Genomic DNA, 22,638 nt, shown 5'->3' on the forward strand with positions numbered 1-22,638 from the left:
TATTATCTGTCGATTGGTCTCTCTAGATCATTAAGTCTCTCTAGATCATTAAGCCTCTCTCCTCTAGGCCGGGTGTGCGTGTAAAAGAGAACAATTCCATTACCTTTAAATCGCCCATCGTGGGGCAGAAGTGGGTACTTGGGTTGACATGGACCCACTTGGGTTTGAGTCTTCTTTGTCGATCGGTCTCTCTAGATCGTTAGGTCTGCGTAAAGCCTCTCTCCTCCTCTCCTCTTTCCTCTCGTAATTTGTGCAAGTTTACACCTCTCTCTCTCTCTCTCTCTCTCTCTCTCTCACTCACTCACACACACACACACACACACACACACGCACGCACGCACACACACACACACGTGATACTGTAGGTATAGACCCTTGCGCTCAGGTAGTGTATGTGTGTGTACACAAGTGGACATGTATGTGTATATGTGCATGTATGTGTCAATTGTGTGCACACCCACCAACTTTGTGGAGTGCACGTGCGTGCAAGGGTGTGCCTTTGTGTTCAGAGTGTGTGGACGTGTCTATGTGAGTGCACCATCAAGTAGTGAAGCCTAATGAAGGTGGCTCATGTTACACCATGCTCAGATTATTGCACGCTTGAGTGTGTGCATGTACGTGCATGTGAATGTGTTTGTGTGGTGCGTATGTGTGCACGCGTGTGTGCAAGCATGCAAGTGTGTGTGTGCGCATAAATGCATGTGGATGTGTGTATGCATATGCATGTATTTATGGATTCTATGTGCATGTGCAAGTGTGTATATTTGTGTCAATTTTGTATATTTATGTATGTGCACACGTGAAAGTTTGCGTGTGTATGTGTCGACTGTGTGCGTGTTCGACTATGCACATGTGCATGTGTGTCTATGTGTCGATAGTGTGCACTCACGTCTGTGTAAGTGCACCTTTATGTATTAAAGCCTTAAGGAAGGCGACTCTCACGTTACCCTCACTGTGTGCATGCGTATGATTGTGTGTCGACATAATCGCATGTGTAGCATTATATTTGCACTTGTGTGTGTGCACTTACGTGTATGCACATGTATGTGTCTGCATGTGCATGCAAGAGAGTGTATGTGCATATATGTGCTTGTGCGTGGATGCACATTTATATATACGTGTATACGTGAATGTATGTGTATGTGTCTGCTCGAGTGTACATGCACGTGTGCATGTGTATGTATGTGGTGTGTGTGTGTGCAAGTGTGTGTAAATACGCAAGAGCGTGTATATGTGTCTATGTGTGCAACATGTGCATGTGCACACGTATGTGGGTGTGTACACTTGCATGTATGTGATTATGTTTGTCGATTCTATGTGCACGTACAAGTGTGTCGATTTTGTGTGTTTGTTTGTGCACATGAGTGGAAGTATATGTCATTAGGCAAAATATGGACTCTCATTTTTACCCCTTAAAAGGATTTCTACACCTCCTCTCTTTAGAAAAATGGGCTCATGGGTGAAATCAAATCAAAAGTTGACGGATATTACATATTTGGAATGTACTCATCGAGACTTTTCCAATGATATATAGTATGATGAAAAATTTTGATTATTCAAGAAGTTTTCAAATTGGTGATGATGTGGTATGTTACTTATACCAATTTGAGGATTTCTTGAATTTTTTCATCATGCTATATATCATTGGAAAGGTCTTGATGAGAGGATTCTAAATGTGTAATCTCCATTAACTTTTGATTTGATTTGTAAAATTTTTACCATGAGTCTTTTTTTTTTTAAGCGAGAGGAGGTGTGGAAATCTTTAAGGGACAAAAATGAGAGTCCATATTTCGCCTAATGATAAATGCATGTATGTGTGTCAAGTGTGTACGCTGCGCGCACATGTCTTCATGAGTGGGGGTACTCTTATCTATTAAAGCCTTAATGAAGGAGACTCACGTAATTCTCACGTGGAGACTGTGTATCGACTTTGTGTTGTGTATGATTATGTGTGCCAACAATCACATGTGTACGTGCATTGTGTATATGCTTATATGTACATGTGTGCATGCATTGTATGATTATGTGTGTCGAGATAATCACGTGCGCATGCATCGTGTATGATTGTATGTGCGTGTATGTATGTGTGTGTTTGTCTCCACATACGTAAGAGTGTGAGCACGTATGCAAGAGTGCATATATCTATATTCTTGTGTGAAGGCATGCATATATGTATACGTGTATGCGCTTGTGTGTATACATGTGCATGCAGACATGCATGTGTAAATGTGTGTAAACTGGAGTATGCATGCGTAAACTGGAGTGTCTCCACATACATAAGAGTGTGAGCACGTATGCAAGTGCATGTATCTATATTCTTGTGTGTGAAGGCATGCATATATGTATACGTGTATGTGTGCTTGTGTGTATACATGTGCATGCAGACACGCATGTGTAAATGTGTGTAAACTGGAGTGTGCATGCACGTATATTTGTGTTGTGCGTGTGTATATTAGTGTGTGTATGTGTCTCTGTGTGGATACATGTGTATGCGTGCATATATTTAGAATTTTTGTTAAGAAAAAATATTTTTTAAAATAGAAATGGTTATTCGTTTTACCTTTTTTTTTTTCATTTACGGAGATGTGTGGTGAGATGTGCACACTTATTATATCCTCAAATAGATGCATCTTACATATATAATAATGAGGTGTTCTATTTTTAAGCAATGATGATAGAGAGAAAGATACTTTTTCATTATATAAGTGATCTCTCTACAACGCTGTCTCTTCTAGCGTAAAGAGATGTTAAGTGGAAAACTAGGTAAATATAATCTCACAAGGGGTCAAGGTATATAATATTGACATTAAGTGGAAAACAAGGTCAATGTAATCTCACAAGGGGTCAAGGTACATAATGGAGATCAAAACTATGACTAAAGAGTGGAATGGGAGGTTAACCCACCGGTGGTTTAAGGAAGGATTTATATAGTAACCTTGGATGCAATCAAGAATGCTTACCTCCACATTTACTTAAAATCAAGATGCAATCAACATATTATGACTTCATAGCAGGTATGAGATTCTCACATACTACACTAGAGAATGCTTTCAATATTTGAGCTCCCATTGTGTCACATGCACTTAGGGTGCTTTTTGTGGACTAGATTAGGGAATCACTACATTGAATTTTGATTGAGGTGGGGAGAGGTGTCACATGTAAGAGAGCACTGATATGTGGCAATACTCATGGGCTTTACATTCTCCTTCAAAAAAGGGAAAAGGGAAGGGAATTCCACCTTTTGGGGAGATTTTTTCCTCCCAAGTTTGTGGATGGAGAGCCTTCCTCATCCATAACCCTGCCTTCGGAATAATTGTAGTTTTTCTGGATGCAGTCTTATGAGTTTTAGCAGCTATCGTCAATGATTTTGGATTGACTTCCATGTCTCCAAAAATTTTCAACTAATGCCTTATTAATAGTCAACATAAAAGTATCTTTTGTATCTTTATGAAAGACTCCTCTTCTTCTTTTAAACCAACGTACCCTCCTATTTCAACCACTCAAAGATCACACTATGTGAATGCTCTTTACAAAGTAACCACTCTCTCTCTTTAGAGGTTTATATAAGAATTTTGAAGCTTGATCTTTATAACATTGCCTTCTTCAAGATGTCATATGAAATTGAGAGTTATTTTGTCTAAAGCCATTGAGCCTCTAAGGCTTTTCAAGCTTATACTAAGAATAATAAAATCCTAATCTATTTTCTCAACATGTGAAACCTGAGTTTCTCTCTCAACCATCCTCTTGTCTTGCATAAAAACCCAAAGATCTTTTTCCAATCCAAGTAAGCTTAATACAACTTTGAATTCATTTTCAAATTCATTTCATTAGATTCATTTAAATTCATTTTTATCAGTAATGGAAATTTCTTTTTAATGTCTAAAATAAAATACATCTTTTTAATGTCCAAAATAAAACACATCTTTTGCTCTTGTGATAGAGGTGAAAAGATATGTTTGCTTACATCCCTGTCTCACCCCTCATCAACCATACGCTTTCCCTCTCTCTACCTACTTCAAATTAACATATTTTTGTTTGAGCTAATCTCCACCCCCACCTTCTCCACTATCCTTGCTCGTATCAACACCTGGTGGCAACCGCCACCCTCTCCTTCTACAACCAGTCCATTTCCTTCTTGGACACACTGCCCTCCTGTATTCCATGGAATATCACCAACCTTGCTATGTGGTGCCACTTGTTTTTCAACTACACTTTTTACAAAGAAAGACGACTTTCTTGATCTCACGGCACCCCAGACCTCAAATACCATATCAATAAATATCTTATTCGATCTACTGACGGTGCCCTTGCTCATGTAACATCTCACTTATCCAGCTCAATTATCCACCTAATGCATGGGAATTCATCTTCCAAGGCAACTTCCATGACACCCTCCGATATGGTCGAAGCATGCATAGTGAATCAACAACTAGAAAACCTATTTTCCCGGTGGTGGTGGAAGGTCGACCACTATTGGCACACTAGAGGAGGATGGTGATTTACAGCTTATGTGGGAGTACAACCCTAAATAATCACTAGATGTGGAGAGAGTACATGGCCAATTCCACATCGCCCTATCAAAATAAGGTAGTCTTGGTGCAAGTTCTTATGATGAATCAAAGGCACCACACCACTCATCACCCACCACGAAGATGCAACTTGAATTTTTTTTAATGATCTCTACTACACAGGGATATCCTCGACCCAGCCATATTTGCAATGTGCCACTTCTTCAAGCTCATAGGGACCCATATGCAACTTTCCTTACATTGAAAGCACCATGCCACTCACCACCATGGAGATACAACTTTGCATGAATTTTTTTGAATGATCTCTAGTATTCTCATCCTTGAAGATGTGCCAGTTAGCTACTTCTAGTGGTAATCAAAATGTGGGTGCTGGTCATGGTGCCTCTTCATCATTTTGTCATGGTGCCACAAGATGGACTCGAGAGAAAGATAACCAAGGCAAGGTATCACACTCTCCGTATAATCTGGGACCTCGAGTTACGAAAGAAAATAAGATAATTTTCTCTTCTATTTGATAAAAAGCGGGCTATGGTCTCAGCTTGGGACAAGAAGTATCTTGATGTCAAGTGGAGACAGGATACATCACCTAGTGATGCCCGTACTTTAGGTGAGAAGGAACGGGTGCATGTTTTGCTCTGCGACGAAGAGTATGGGAACAGATGGAGAGAGAAGGCACTGAGGATCCTGTGCAATATTTTAAAGAAAGAGAGGCCAATGGTGATACCTCTCATTGATTGACTTTTTGTTTTGATGGATTATGAAGATTGCTCTTGGAATGTAAGCAATGTGTTTGCCAATCAAACTATGAAACAAGATATGTGGTCATGGCTATACCCGCATGAGAGAGGATTTACGTATGCCTCTCATTTCAACAGTACGTGGGTACAAGAGCTCGTCTGGACCGCATGTATATTTGCCAGCATGATTTGTTTCTGCCAGAGATATTGTTCATGCAGGTGGAATATAATCATATTTTGTTAGATCATTTCCCTTTGGTATTGGAGATGCATAGCCATTCTATGGATGCTTATTGGCCATTATCAGGAAAGGGTCCTCTTAAGGTTAACTAGACTTTCTTGGTGGCATATTGTTTTCCATCAGTTTATGTTGCTGGTGTTACAAAAATTTTGAGGCCATGTAATCTCTGTTGGGGTGTTAGCTTAGGAGTGTTGTATGTTTAATATTCAAAAACTTGCTTGCTATTATGGGATTCATAATGCATCATATTTTAGGGAGAAGTTGTGAAACCTAGAATCATTGTTGGTTGATTTGAACTAGGTGGTTCAAGAGGACGGTTCTTGCCTTGACATCAGGATAGCTATTGATCGGTTGTCCCATCAGGTTGCAGCATTACACGAGAATCATTCGCAGAGCAAAAGCATGCACGTGAGAATATTGTCAGGATGCAAGATAGGCAAGGAGTATTGATTATTGATCCTACCTGTGTTCTAGATGTGTGTATGGACTTTTATTGCCATTTATTAGGTGTGTAGGAGGTCATATCTCATGATGTCATTGGAAACCTAGAATCATTGTTGGTTGATTTGAACCAGGTGGTTCAAGAGGACGGTTCTTGCCTTGACATCAGGATAGCTATTGATCGGTTGTCCCATCAGGTTGCAGCATTACACGAGAATCATTCGGAGAGCAAAAGCATGCACGTGAGAATATTGTCAGGATGCAAGATAGGCAAGGAGTATTGATTACTGATCCTACCTGTGTTCTAGATGTGTGTATGGACTTTTATTGCCATTTATTAGGTGTGTAGGAGGTCATATCTCATGATGTCATTGCAGCTAGAGAGTCTTTGTTTCACTTGGTTTGTCACCAGGTATCAGATGTTTCTACAAATGAATTAGAAAAGAGAGATTTCTATGGATAAGGTGGAAGATGTGAATAAAAATAATAAAATGTTAGTAAAAGTGAGTGCATATATACAACGTGCCAGTGCATGACTCGATGTTGGACTATGCCTTTGATTAAAAAATCTCAGGGGACCCTTAACAAGCAGGACTATGCTAATGGTTGGAAAGACCATTAGCGACAATAGATATTTATGTTTTTATTTTTGTTTGTTTATTTTTTTAATGAAATAAATAAGAAAAGGACTATTCCCTCTACCCAACAAGACAGGATGCAACTTTGACTTATATTTACAATTTGTACATGAGTACTCTTCATTTAGTTTTAGAGAAAATGATTGGCATATACTTGCCAATCTAGTTACGCAGCTCCAAGGAATATTGTGTTCTTTTGAATGCCTTGTAGGGGGCTAGAATTTTGTATCCACCATAGTCTCAAAATCACACAACATATGTCCACTAGGAAAAAAAATTGAGATGATGGAAGTAGAAAGCTGCTTGATCTGAGTTAGGCCCTTTATTAAGATCATAAAGTAACTCTTGAGCTTCCCATCTTGTACCCTTGTGAGGCACATCTATGAGAGTGCTCAATAACTGTATGAACCTAATGGTAGCTATAAAAGCCGGATCTGAAATTTACCTCCATGCATAATAGCAAACCTTTGAATGTTGGCGCATTTCCTAGATCGTTGTTGTTGTGAAGGTAGAGGGTTTGAACTTTGGATAATTAAAGATACAGTGAGGATTCATGTTCCTCTTATTTGTGAATTCCTTTAGCAATTTGCTTCTTTCAATCATATAGTGAGAAAGTACTGATATAATGAGATGCAACCCACAAATTATCTTCTACCCCAAAACCCATAAAACTCAGACAGGGGTTCGATTTAAAATTTGAAAATGTTCCCACTTTCGTGGGGAGTTCTTATGACCCTTTTCCCTTCTGATTAAAGGTAGTCAAAAATCTTGGGAGTTGGAGACTCACAAGATACCCCTCCCCTTGCCTAAACGTTTCACACTCTTCCATGAGTGTGGAAGTAAATTAGAAATAAAGAGTTGAGGTTGGGATTTGAAAAGAAATTCTTATGGGAACAAGGATAGTTCCAGAGCAAGAAGTCAGATGTAATTTTGGTCCACAAATGATATTGTCTAAAAATAAACAGTCAAATTTTTTGCTGCTCTGCAGAAACATGACATTGGTTTTGGATACGAAATTCCAAATTATGCAAGAGTTTCCCAATGAGTATGAGCAGAAACTAATTGGTTTGGAAAAAAATAGTCAAATTTCCAATATTGACCCAAAAATATGCTGTTTGGGGTCTTAGCTACCTAGTGTAGGGTATGGCAGATGACCTTCAATGGGTATGAGGTTTGGTAGGCCTGTGGAGGGTATCGAGACTTACATAAAAGTGATTTAACTTTGTGACCAGCCCTCATCATTTGTGTTAAGCAGCTAATTCTGAATTTATACAAAATAGCCTGATTTAGCATAAAATGCTAAAAATAGTTAATGAATGGTCTCAGATGGGGACTAGGTTTTGCATTCCTATGTGGAACATGATTACGGACTATCATTCCAAATATTAAGTCATTCTAGTCATGCATCACATAAAATTTTAAATTCCAGTGAATTTACAAGCTTTACCGAAATCTGAAAAAGTTTGACAGAACCTCCCCATATTTGCTATACATTGTAATTATGATTGAAATATGTAAAAGTAGGATATACAAATTTCATAGACTTAACCTTTAATGACCAGCCATGAATTGAAAATTCTTCTGACATCTCACCTACATTGATAACATAAGATTACCCAAGAGAGATTGTGAGAGTGCCGGGTCAATCAACTTGGTGCAAATGGTGAGAGAATCCCCTAGAAGCAAAATGTGTTGCTCCTTGGCCCCTTTGCTTCGATTTGTAACAAAAACCGCTTTCTTGCAGGCTATGTACATAGGGTATTTCTACTACGAGCAGTCCTGGGCTTGTTGACTAGTATGGGCTCGCATGCGGTGGTGGAAAACCCATAGCAACAAGGGAGATGAAGGGAATCAAGAAAAACGTTTTGTTTTGGCTCTCTGTAAGTGAGTTTTAGCAAATAAAAGCTCACTTTCATACATAAATAGCTTTTTATATTTTAAAATAAGCAAAAATCTAAAAAAGCATGAAAAATATACAAAATAGCTAGAAAATCATCAAAAGTAATCCCAAAGCTAGAAATCATATTTGGTCACTAATTAAGCTTAAGAAATAATTATTTATCCTAATTATTTTCAAAATTGTGCTAAATTTAGCAGGCCACTAAATTTAGTTGAGATGGGTTGTCGGATACTAATGAGATTTCAGGTGTGCATAGCCCTTGATGAGTAGACTCAAGATATGAAATCATGTAGCCATTGGAGATTTGTAACTAGCCCAAAATAGCAGCTTCCTCATCTGATAACTATTTACCTTATAGTTCCAAGAACCATGACTACCCGTATATACCGAGGGTATAACTCCGAGGGTATAACTGTAGCTCTTACTGGCAGTATATACGAGTAAATCTAAGACTTGGAATTATAAGCATTAATGCTATCCAGATGATGAATTCGAATGTGGTTGATATGATTTTAAATTCTGATTGAAATGATGAGTTGATTTGGATTCTGATTGAAAAATGAAGATTTCTAAATTTTGGCTGAATTGTAATAACTAAGCAAAACCTCAATGAGGAGGAATGGAACGAGTCCCTGTGATAATGTTCGTAGTTAGAATGACGTTAATGACTCCATCAAATCACTATGAGATTAGTGGATTGTGCTGGCAGATTGCTGGTGTTAACACTTGACCCAGTGGATCAAGTTAAAGGAGGACAAATTAAAAATCTGCATAAATGAAAAATTTCCATAAAGGATTGTTTAGATAGAAATTTCGGTCTAATGGACCATTATTGTGATAAGGAATTGAATGTTATGATCTGAGTGAATTATTATTTAATAATGAGTTTTATATACGAGATCTTTATCCCAGGATTCTGTTTGGGTTCACCAAAATATAAGGAACCCATAATCAGTTGGATCTTAAGAAAAAGAATTCTCCTCTAGTTTTGCGAGATGAGGACATCTCGCATTTTTTAAGTGGGGTTTAAGTGGGGTAGAATATAAGATTCCTCCCCAGACTCTCAGGATGTCCAGTATCTTCCCTTGCAGTCAAATCTCTCTTCATTAGAAATATAAAAGATCTTGTTTTTACCAGTTTTGGCCTAGAGAGAGAAAATCTTCTAGAGAGTGGTAACTCAGTTTTTAAATATTTTTGGATGGAAAAATATCTCTTCTTATTAAAATAAGTTTCCCCGAAACAGAAGTTCAAAAAGATTTTCAGAAGATGCATTAGAAATCAAGTATAATCTTTTCAAGAGGCCTTATCTTGAGGGTCAAGATTTTTTTGAAATTTTAAATTAAGGTTCCTTTGGGCCAATAAGATCAATCCATGTGTGGGGAGGAGATAAATCCAATTTATAAAAGAAAAATACCCAAAATGAGTAAATGCTCACATAAGATGAAGAGTTGACTATATACAAGGGCTATTAGTAAAAAACTATGAGTATTACTAAAAAAATGAGATATTTTGGATATAATGATTCCATTTTGACACATGTGTAAGGAAGGGGAGTCCCTTCAAGGAGGCGCCTACTTCACATGCTTGAATGAGTTTTAAACTCAAAAATAATGTGATAGTTTTCCTCTCTCTTGGATCAAACCGAATAAAAAAGGAACCGAATAAAAAAGGAACCAAACTAGGTCCAAATCTAGTCCAAATTCAACCAAACTGAATCTGGAAAATTCTAGAAATCAGTTGGTCTTGGTTAGAGCCTCCCTCTCCTATAAATAGAACCTGAGTCCTTTGTAAAAAAATAGGAGAATTATACTATGCTAGAATTATGCTGAAATAATGATAACTTTTACTATTCTCTAAAATTCTCTCCAAATTGAAGAAATTGGAGCTTCCCTCCTTCTTCAATCTCCATTGCTGGTTCCATCAACACACCAAACCAATTGATTGGTTGGGAGCCTCTATCGTGATCAAAGAATCAAGCAATTTGTAAGGTAAAGTGTGAATTTTGATCTTTTTCCATAATTTCTCAATGTTTCTCTCTTCTCAACCCCTCTCAAGCTTGAGAAGCTTAATTGGAATGGCTTCTTAATGCTATTGAAGTTAATTGATGAATGGTAGTAAGGAAATACATAAATTTCCATTTATGCTTAATTTTAATGGTTTTTATGATTTTTATCTTCTCTAAAATGAAAATGATGTTATGCCTCATTGAAAAAAGGCATTCCCCTCTCTTCTTTAGCAAATCCAACCATTTTTTATCCTAGATGAATGATTAATGGATAAAATTAAGTTTTTCATAATGTTTCTCTTAAATAAGTAGAAATTGCTTACATTAGAATGAATTAAATACTCTTGGTGAAATTCTAGTTGATTTTAGAAAGTTAAAAATTAAAAAATGGTCAGCCATACAAAGGAGGTTACGGTAAAATTTTCTAAAATTATGTAAAAATAAGTTTTACTTTTTTATTCTAAAAGTGTAATTCTTATTAAATTGGATTTATGCATGGATAGATGCATAAAGAATTTAAATTAATCCAAAAAATGTTATTTTTATCAATTTTTTTAATGCATAGAAAGATGCATAAAGAATTTTATTTTTAAATCAAAAGAGTGATTTTCATCATAAATGATTTTTATGCACAAATGGATGCATAAAAGAAATTCTTTTATATTAAAAGAGTGATTTTTATCACAAATTATTGTATGCATAAACATATGCATAAAAGATATTTTTTAATATTAAAAGTGAGATTTTCATCATAAATAGATTTTATGCATAAAAGAAATTCTTTGATATTAAAAGAGTGATTTTCATCATAAATGATTTGTATGCATAAACATATGCATAAAAGATATTTTTTTAATATTAAAAGTGTGATTTTTATCATAAATGATTTTATGCATAAATTAGATGCATAAAAGATATTCTATTATATTTAAAGAGTGATTTTCATCATAAATGATTTGTATGCATAAACATATGCATAAATGATTTTTTTAATATATTAAAAGTGATATTTTTATCATAAATGGATTTTATGCATAAATTAGATGCATAAGAGAAATTCTTTTATTCTAAAAGTGTAATTTCTACTAAATTGGATTTATGCATGGAAAGATGCATAAAGAATTTATTTTAACCCAAAAGTGTTATTCTCATCAATTTTGATTTTATGCATAGAAAGATGCATAAAGAAATCTATTTTTAGTTCAAAAGAGTTATTTTTAGTTCAAAAGAGTTATTTTTAGTTCAAAAGAGTTATGCATAGAAAGATGCATAAATGGATTTTATGCATAGAAAGATGCATAAAAAAATCTATTTTTATCATAAATGGATTTTATGCATAAATTAGATGCATAAGAGAAATTCTTTTATTCTAAAAGTGTAATTCCTACTAAATTGGATTTATGCATGGAAAGATGCATAAAGAATTTATTTTAACCCAAAAGTGTTATTCTCATCAATTTTGATTTTATGCATAGAAAGATGCATAAAGAAATCTATTTTTAGTTCTATGGATGTATGGATGTAGATGTGAATGTGGATGTATGGATGTGGATGTGTGGATGTGGATGTGGATGTATGAATGCGGATGTGAAAATGGATGTATGAATGTGAATGTGGATGTGGATGTATGAATGTGAATGTGGATGTGTGGATGTGGAAATGAAAGTGTGAATGTATGAATGTAGATGTGGATGTATGAATGTAAATGTGGATGTGCGGATGTATGAATGTAGATGTGGATGTGGATGTATGAATATGAATGTGGACGTGGATGTATGAATGTGAATGTGGATGTAGATGTGGATGTGGATGTATGAATGTGGATGTGGAAATGGATGTATGGATGTGGATGTGAATGTGGAAATGGATGTATAGATGTGGATGTGGATGTGGATGTATGCATGTGAAATTTGATGTATGGATGTGGATATGAAAAAAAAAGCGTTGATCTCTATGATCCAAGTGCAAGTTTCTTCCTTGATCTGACCAAGTGACTTTAGGTTCGGTTGGATCAGTTTGGTCAGACCTTGACTACGTTAGAGTAAAATTTTATCCTAGAGGAATCGCCTGTGCTTTCCGGGCAAGGGAAGTTTTTCTAAGTTCGGTTTTGGAAGAACCGAGGAATTATTCACCTGTCCGGATATCCGTGGGCGAGGCCCCGAGTGTAGGACCTTGCCCCGCGCAAGATGTGCTACTTCCGCTGCTAGCACCCACAATCTGTTGCGCGGTGGGGACGGGGATCTTACAGTTGGTATCAGAGCTAATTGGCTAATGAGGATCAACCGAGAAGCCAAATATGTCAAAAACTTATCAAGAAGCACAAAAAGGTTATAATTGTGTGATAAAATTCATACAATTTGATATTCAAACTGAAATTCGTAAATTATTAATTGGGTCTTCAAATGGAAGTACCGCAATTGTATGGAATCCCTAACTTGCTTGAGGCCTAGACATGATGGTATTTACCTTATAGTTCCAAGAACCATGACTACCCGTATATACCGAGGGTATAACTGCAGCTCTTTACTGGCAGTATATACGAGTAAATCTAAGACTTGGAATTATAAGGATTAATGCTATCTAGATGATGAATTCGAATGTGGCTGATATGATTTTAAAATTCTGATTGAAAAGATGAGTTGATTTGGATTCTGATTGAAAAATGAAGATTTCTAAATTTTGGCTGAATTGTAATAACTAAGCAAAACCTCAATGAGGAGGAATGAAACGAGTCCCTGTGATAATGTTCGTAGTTAGAATGACGTTAATGACTCCAGCAAATCACCATGAGATTAGTGGATTGTGCTGGCAGATTGCTGCTGTTAACACTTGACCCAATGGATCAAGTTAAAAGGAGGATAAATTAAAAATCTGCATAAATGAAAAATTTCCATTAAGGACTGTTCAGATAGAAATTTTCGTCTAATGGACCATTATTGTGATAAGGAATTGAATGTTATGATCTGAGTGAATTGTTATTTAATAATGAGTTTTATATACGGGATCTTTATCCCAGGATTCTGTTTGGGTTCACCAAATATAAGGAACCCATAATCAGTTGGATCTTAAGAAAAAGAATTCTCCTCTAGTTTTGCGAGATGAGCACATCTCGCGTTTTTTAAGTGGGGTAGAATGTAAGATTCCTCCCCATACTCTCAGGATGTCCAGTATCTTTCCCTGTAGTCAAATCCCTCTTCAAAAATATTAAAGATCTTGTTTCTACCAGTTTTGGCCTAGAGAGAGAAAATCTTCTAGAGAGTGGTAACTCAGTTTTTAAATATTTTTGGATGGAAAAATATCTCTTCTTATTAAAATAAGTTCAAAAAGATTTTCAGAAGATGCATTAGAAATCAAGTATAATCTGTTCAAGAGGGCTTATCCTAAGGGTCAAGATTTTTTCGAAATTTTAAATTAAGGTTCCTATGGGCCAATAAGATCAATCCATGTGTGGGGAGGAGATAAATCCAATTTGTAAAAGAAAAATACCCAAAAATGAGTAAATTCTCACATAAGATGAAGAGTTGACTATGTACAAGGGTTATTAGTAAAAAACTATGAGTATTACTAAAAAAAAGGAGATATTTTGGGTATAATGATTCCATTTTGACACATGTGTAAGGAAGGGGAGTCCCTTTAAGGAGGCGCCTACTTCACATGCTTGAATGAGTTTTAAACTAAAAAATAATGTGATATTTTTATCTCTCCTCTCTCTTGGATCAAACCGAATAAAAAAGGAACCAAACTAGGTCCAAATCTAGTCCAAATTCAACCAAACTGAATCTGGAAAATTCTAGAAATCAATTGGTATTGGTTAGAGCCTCCCTCTCCTATAAATAGAACCTGAGTCCTTTGTAAAAAAATAGGAGAATTATACTATGCCAGAATTATGCTGAAATAATGATAATTTTTACTATTCTCTAAAATTCTCTCCAAATTGAAGAAATTGGAGCTTCCCTCTTTCTTCAATCTCCATTGGTGGTTCCATCAACACACCAAACCAATTGATTGGTTTGGGACCTCTACCGTGATCAAAGAATCAAGCAATTTGTAAGGTAAAGTGTGAATTTTGATCTTTTTTCATAATTTCTCAATGTTTCTCTCTTCTCAACCCCTCTCAAGCTTGAGAAGCTTAATTGGAATGGCTTCTTAATGCTATTGAAGTTAATTGATGAATGGTAGTAAGGAAATACATAAATTCCCATTTATGCTTAATTTTAATGGTTTTTATGATTTTTGTCTTCTCTAAAATGAAAATGATGTTATGCCTCATTGAAAAAAGGCATTCCCCTCTCTTCTTTAGTAAATCCAACCATTCTTTATCCTAGATGAATGATTAATGGATAAAATCAAGTTTTTCATAATGTTTCTCTTAAATAAGTAGAAATTGCTTACATTAGAATGAATTAAATACTCTTGGTGAAATTCTAGTTGATTTTAGAAAGTTAAAAATTGAAAAATGGTCAGCCATACAAAGGAGGTTATGGCAAAATTTTCTAAAAGTGTGTAAAAATAAGTTTTACTTTTTTATTCTAAAAGTGTAATTCCTACTAAATTGGATTTATGCATGGATAGATGCATAAAGAATTTAAATTAATCCAAAAAATATTATTTTTATCAATTTTTATTTTATGCATAAAAAGATGCATAAAGAATTTTATTTTTAAATTAAAAGAGTGATTTTTCTCATAAATGATTTTTATGCACAAATGGATGCATAAAAGAAATTCTTTTATATTAAAAGAGTGATTTTCATCCATAAATGATTGTATGCATAAAATATATTTTTTTATTTTATGCATAAATTACATGCATAAAAGAAATTCTTTTATATTAAAAGAGTGATTTTCATCATAAATGATTTGTATGCATAAAAGATATTTTTTTAATATTAAAAGTGTGATTTTTATCATAAATGATTTTATGCATAAATTAGATGCATAAAAAAATTCTTTTATATTAAAAGAGTGATTCTCATCATAAATGATTTGTATGCATAAACATATGCATAAAAGATATTTTTTTATATTAAAAGTGAGATTTTCATCATAAATGGACTTTATGCATAAATTAGATGCATAAAAGAAATTCTTTTATAGTAAAAGAGTGATTTTCATCATAAATGATTTGTATGCATAAACATATGCATAAAAGATATTTTTTATATTAAAAGCGTGATTTTCGTCATAAATGATTTTATGCATAAATTAGATGCATAAAAGAAATTCTTTTATATTAAAAGAGTGATTTTCATCATAAATGATTTGTATGCATAAACATATGGATAAAAGATAATTTTTTAATAATAAAAGTGTGATTTTCATCATAAATGATTTTATGCATAAATTAGATGCATAAAAGAAATTCTTTTATATTAAAAGAATGATTTTCATCGTAAATAATTTGTATGCATAAACATATGCATAAAAGATATTTTTTATATCATAAGTGAGATTTTCATCTATGCATAAATTAGATGCATAAAAGAAATTCTTTTATATTAAAAGAGTGATTTTCATCATAAATGATTTGTATGCATAAACATTTGCATAAAAGATATTTTTTATATTAAAAGTGTGATTTTCATCATAAATGATTTTATGCATAAATTAGATGCATAAAAGAAATTCTTTTATATTAAAAGAGTGATTTTCATCATAAATGATTTGTATGCATAAACATATGCATAAAAGATTTTTTTTTTAATATTAAAAGTGAGATTTTAATCATAAATGGATTTTATGCATAAATTAGATGCATAAGAGAAATTCTTTTATTCTAAAAGTGTAATTCCTACTAAGTTGGATTTATGCATGGAAAGATGCATAAAGAATTTATTTTAACCCAAAAGTGTTATTCTCATCAATTTTGATTTTATGCATAGAAAGATGCATAAAGAAATCTATTTTTAGTTCAAAAGAGTTATTTTCATCAATTTTGATTTTATGCATGAGAAGATGCATAAAAGATTCAATTTTAATTCAAAAGTGTCATTCTCATTTAAAATGAATTTATGCATAGGAAGATGCATAAGAGATTGATTTTTATTTCGAAAGTGTTATTCTCCTTAAAATGGAATTTATGCATAAATAGATGCGTAAAGAAATCTTATATCAAAAATAAGAATTCTCTTGTATTCTATAAATAGATATGAGGATGTGAAATGAATCAGATAGATGAAAATGAACGAAAAATGGATGGAGATGTATGTATGTGAAAGAATGAATGTAGATATATGTATGTGAAAGAATGGATGTAGATGTATGTATGTGAAAAATGTATGGGAAAGGATGTATGGATGTAGATGTGAATGTGGATGTATGGATGTGGATGTGTGGATGTGGATGTATGGATGTGGATGTGGATGTCGATGTATGAATGCGGATGTGAAAATGGATGTATGAATGTGAATGTGGATGCGGATATATGAATGTGAATGTGGATGTGTGGATGTGGAAATGGAAGTGTGGATGTATGAATGTGGATGTGGAAATGGATGTATGGATGTAGATGTGAATGTGGATGTGTGGATGTGGATGTGTGGATGTGGATGTGGATGTATGGATGTGGATGTGGCTGTGGATGTATGAATGCGGATGTGAAAATGGATGTATGAATGTGAATGTGGATGTGGATGTATGAATGTGAATGTGGATGTGTGGATGTGGAAATGAAAGTGTGGATGTATGAATGTAGATGTGGATGTATGAATGTAAATGTGGATGTGCGGATGTATGAATGTAGATGTGGATGTGGATGTATGAATGTGAATATGGATGTGGATGTATGAATGTGAATGTGGATGTAGATGTGGATGTGGATGTGGAAATGGATGTATGGATGTGGATGTGAATGTGGAAATGGATGTATGGATGTGGATGTATGCATGTCGAAGTGGATGTATGGATATGTATGTATGAATGCGGATGTGGAAGTGGATGTATGGATGTGGAAGTACGAATGTGGATGTGTATGTGGAATAATGAATGCGAATGTGTATGTGAAATGATGTGACGTCGATATGAGTGAATGGATGAGATGTAATGGCATGTGAATTGGGATGATGTGAATAAACGATATGTGATGTGAATGAATCTGATGTGATGAGATGGAAAATGATGTGATTGGATAAGAATGAGTACACATATGAATGGAATGTGGAATAAGTAATGTGGATTGATGACGGATAATGTGGAAAGATGAGAGTTCATTATAGAAACTGTATTTGTAAACTGTTTGTAAATGATTGTTTTATGTCAAGAATGCTGGGGAAGCATTTTGACCGTCTTGTGATTAAGGTCGTGGAGATCTAACTGATAAAGTTGCAACTGCTGTGACGGAGAGTCAATGGAGAACGTCTCGCGTAGCAAGGTCGGCCGAGGTCTAGACCAGCCTCGGTTCGATTTAAATGGTGAGCTTCCGGTACGGTGGATGAGGGACCAAGGAAGCGGCCTATGAGTGAAGCGCTAGGTGACCTGCGAAGGATCCTAGAGGGTGCTGACCATATGGTGCTCGGGCTCTGGGTCGCCAAAGATACCCACACGTGCGTCGTGGAAGATATTGGAATAAGGAGTAAGAGTTGTTTTCTGAAACCGGGCATGGATCTGGTTGATTGACCTTGCTGGTCCTCAACGGATGAGTCCATGGCTCTTTTATATGGATCTGTTGGTTGATCTTGCTGATCTTCCACTGAGATTCCATTTTGTTATGTGAATATATTGTCGGTTACTATGAGGTAGGAACTATCAAAAAGGCCCCTGAGTGAACAGGTGGTGAGCGTTCTGGTTGCCAATGATGCCATAAGTACACCGATGAATGAATGATTGGAAATATAGATTCAACCAGAGATTTTGAGGATTGTGATCACTGACATAATGGTTTCATGAAAGGATTGTTTTAAGTTAGCTGATGCTGAGAAAAAGGCAATTTCATATTGGGTGTGTAAGTGGTGTGACTAGTTTTATGTTTGTTTACATGAACTTCCGGCTAGGGGGCCTGGGAACTCTTTTCCCTAACCAAATTCTAAATTGGATCCCATCACTACCGTGGTTGGGCGGTTGGCTAACCCATGGGACTGGATGGGGTTAGGCTGGACTGATGGATCCGTAAATTGACTCAATTTCTATTATAGTACGCTAGATGAAGTAAATCCCAGATAGTAATTGTTCTATGGAAAAAGGAATCAACGGCTGTGCCTCTCGATGGGGAAAAAAGCGTTGATCTCTATGATCCAAGTGCAAGTTTCTTCCTTGATCTGACCAAGTGACTTTAGGTTTGGTTGGGCCAGTTTGGTCAGTAATGACCCTGACTACGTTAGAGTAAAATTTTATCCTGGAGGAATCGCCTGTGCTTTCCGAGCAAGGGAAGTTTTTCTAAGTTCGGTTTTGGAAGAACCGAGGAATTAGTCACCTGTCCGGATATCCGTGGGGGCGAGGCCCCAAGTGTAAGACCTTGCCCCGCGCAAGATGTGCTACTTCCGCTCTGCTAGCACCCAGAATCCGTTGCGCGGTGGGGACAGGGATCTTACAATTGGTATCAGAGCTAATTGGCTAATGAGGATCAACCGAGAAGCCAAATATGTTAGAAACTTATCAAAAAGCACAAAAAGGTTATAATTGTGTGATAAAATTCATACAATTTTTTGATGTTCAAACTAAAATTCGTAAATTAGTAATTGGGTCTTCAAATGGAAGTACCACAATTGTATGGAATCCCTGACTCGCTTGAGGCCTAGACATGATGGTATTTACCTTATAGTTCCAAGAACCATGACTACCCGTATATACTGAGGGTATAACTGTAGCTCTTTACTGGCAGTATATAGGAGTAAATCTAAGACTTGGAATTATAAGCATTAATGCTATCTAGATGATGAATTCGAATGTGGTTGATATGATTTTAAAATTCTGATTGAAATGATGAGTTGATTTGGATTCTGATTGAAAAATGAAGATTTTTGAATTTTGGCTGAATTGTAATAACTAAGCAAAACCTCAATGAGGAGGAATGAAACGAGTCCCTGTGATAATGTTCGTAGTTAGAATGACGTTAATGACTCCAGTAAATCACCATGAGATTAGTGGATTGTGCTTGCAGATTGCTGCTGTTAACAGTTGACCCAGTGGATCAAGTTAAAGGAGGATAAATTAAAAATCTACATAAATGAAAAATTTCCATGAAGGACTGTTCAGATAGAAATTTCGGTCTAATGGACTATTATTGTGATAAGGAATTGAATGTTATGATCTGAGTGAATTGTTATTTAATAATGAGTTTTATATACGGGATCTTTATCCCAGGATTCTGTTTGGGTTCACCAAATATAAGGAACCCATAATCAGTTGGATCTTAAGAAAAAGAATTCTCCTCTAGTTTTGCGAGATGAGCACATCTCGCGTTTTTTAAGTGGGGTAGAATGTAAGATTCCTCCCCATACTCTCAGGATGTCCAGTATCTTTCCCTGTAGTCAAATCCCTCTTCAAAAATATTAAAGATCTTGTTTCTACCAGTTTTGGCCTAGAGAGAGAAAATCTTCTAGAGAGTGGTAACTCAGTTTTTAAATATTTTTGGATGGAAAAATATCTCTTCTTATTAAAATAAGTTTCTCCGAAGCAGAAGTTCAAAAAGATTTTCAGAAGATGCATTAGAAATCAAGTATAATCTGTTCAAGAGGGCTTATCCTAAGGGTCAAGATTTTTTCGAAATTTTAAATTAAGGTTCCTATGGGCCAATAAGATCAATCCATGTGTGGGGAGGAGATAAATCCAATTTGTAAAAGAAAAATACCCAAAAATGAGTAAATTCTCACATAAGATGAAGAGTTGACTATGTACAAGGGTTATTAGTAAAAAACTATGAGTATTACTAAAAAAAAAGGAGATATTTTGGGTATAATGATTCCATTTTGACACATGTGTAAGGAAGGGGAGTCCCTTTAAGGAGGCGCCTACTTCACATGCTTGAATGAGTTTTAAACTAAAAAATAATGTGATATTTTTATCTCTCCTCTCTCTTGGATCAAACCGAATAAAAAAGGAACCGAATAAAAAAGGAACCAAACTAGGTCCAAATCTAGTCCAAATTCAACCAAACTGAATCTGGAAAATTCTAGAAATCAATTGGTATTGGTTAGAGCCTCCCTCTCCTATAAATAGAACCTGAGTCCTTTGTAAAAAAATAGGAGAATTATACTATGCCAGAATTATGCTGAAATAATGATAATTTTTACTATTCTCTAAAATTCTCTCCAAATTGAAGAAATTGGAGCTTCCCTCTTTCTTCAATCTCCATTGGTGGTTCCATCAACACACCAAACCAATTGATTGGTTTGGGACCTCTACCGTGATCAAAGAATCAAGCAATTTGTAAGGTAAAGTGTGAATTTTGATCTTTTTCCATAATTTCTCAATGTTTCTCTCTTCTCAACCCCTCTCAAGCTTGAGAAGCTTAATTGGAATGGCTTCTTAATGCTATTGAAGTTAATTGATGAATGGTAGTAAGGAAATACATAAATTTCCATTTATGCTTAATTTTAATGGTTTTTATGATTTTTGTCTTCTCTAAAATGAAAATGATGTTATGCCTCATTGAAAAAAGGCATTCCCCTCTCTTCTTTAGTAAATCCAACCATTCTTTATCCTAGATGAATGATTAATGGATAAAATCAAGTTTTTCATAATGTTTCTCTTAAATAAGTAGAAATTGCTTACATTAGAATGAATTAAATACTCTTGGTGAAATTCTAGTTGATTTTAGAAAGTTAAAAATTGAAAAATGGTCAGCCATACAAAGGAGGTTATGGCAAAATTTTCTAAAAGTGTGTAAAAATAAGTTTTACTTTTTTATTCTAAAAGTGTAATTCCTACTAAATTGGATTTATGCATGGATAGATGCATAAAGAATTTAAATTAATCCAAAAAATATTATTTTTATCAATTTTTATTTTATGCATAGAAAGATGCATAAAGAATTTTATTTTTAAATCAAAAGAGTGATTTTCATCATAAATGATTTTTATGCACAAATGGATGCATAAAAAAATTCTTTTATATTAAAAGAGTGATTTTCATCCATACATGATTGTATGCATAAACATATGCATAAAAGATATTTTTTATATTAAAAGTGAGATTTTCATCATAAATGGATTTTATGCATAAAAGAAATTCTTTTATATTAAAAGAGTGATTTTTATCATAAATGATTTGTATGCATAAACATATGCATAAAAGATATTTTTTTATATTAAAAGTGTGATTTTTATCATAAATGATTTTATGCATACATTAGATGCATAAAAGAAATTCTTTTATATTAAAAGAGTGATTTTCATCATAAATGATTTGTATGCATAAACATATGCATAAAAGATATTTTTAATATTAAAAGTGAGATTTTCATCATAAATAGACTTTATGCATAAATTAGATGAAGAAAAGAAATTCTTTTATAGTAAAAGAGTGATTTTCATCATAAATGATTTGTATGCATAAACATATGCATAAAAGGTAATTTTTTAGATTAAACGTGTGATTTTTATCATAAATGATTTTATGCATAAATTAGATGCATAAAAGAAATTCTTTTATATTAAAAGAGTGATTTTTATCATAAATGATTTATATGCATAAACATATGCATAAAAGATATTTTTTTATATTAAAAGTTTGATTTTTATCATAAATAAATTTATGCATAAATTAGATGCATAAAAGAAATTCTTGTGATTTTTATCATAAATGATTTGTATGCATAAACATATGCATAAAAGATATTTTTTTATATTAAAAGTGAGATTTTTATCATAAATGGATTTTATGCATAAATTAGATGCATAAAAGAAATTCTTTTATATTAAAAGAGTGATTTTCATCATAAATGATTTGTATGCATAAACATATGCATAAAAGATATTTTTTATATATTAAAAGTGTGATTTTCATCATAAATGATTTTATGCATAAATTAGATGCATAAAAGAATATCTCTTATATTAAAAGAGTGATTTTCATCATAAATGATTTGTATGCATAAACATATGCATAAAAGATTTTTTTAATATTAAAAGTGAGATTTTCATCATAAATGGATTTTATGCATAAAATAGATGCATAAGAGAAATTCTTTTATTCTAAAAGTGTAATTCCTACT

This window comes from Cibotium barometz, chromosome 4 (assembly GCF_041138505.1).
Source record: "Cibotium barometz isolate CiBa-2024 chromosome 4, ASM4113850v1, whole genome shotgun sequence".
In the NCBI taxonomy this organism is placed as follows: Eukaryota; Viridiplantae; Streptophyta; class Polypodiopsida; order Cyatheales; family Cibotiaceae; genus Cibotium; species Cibotium barometz.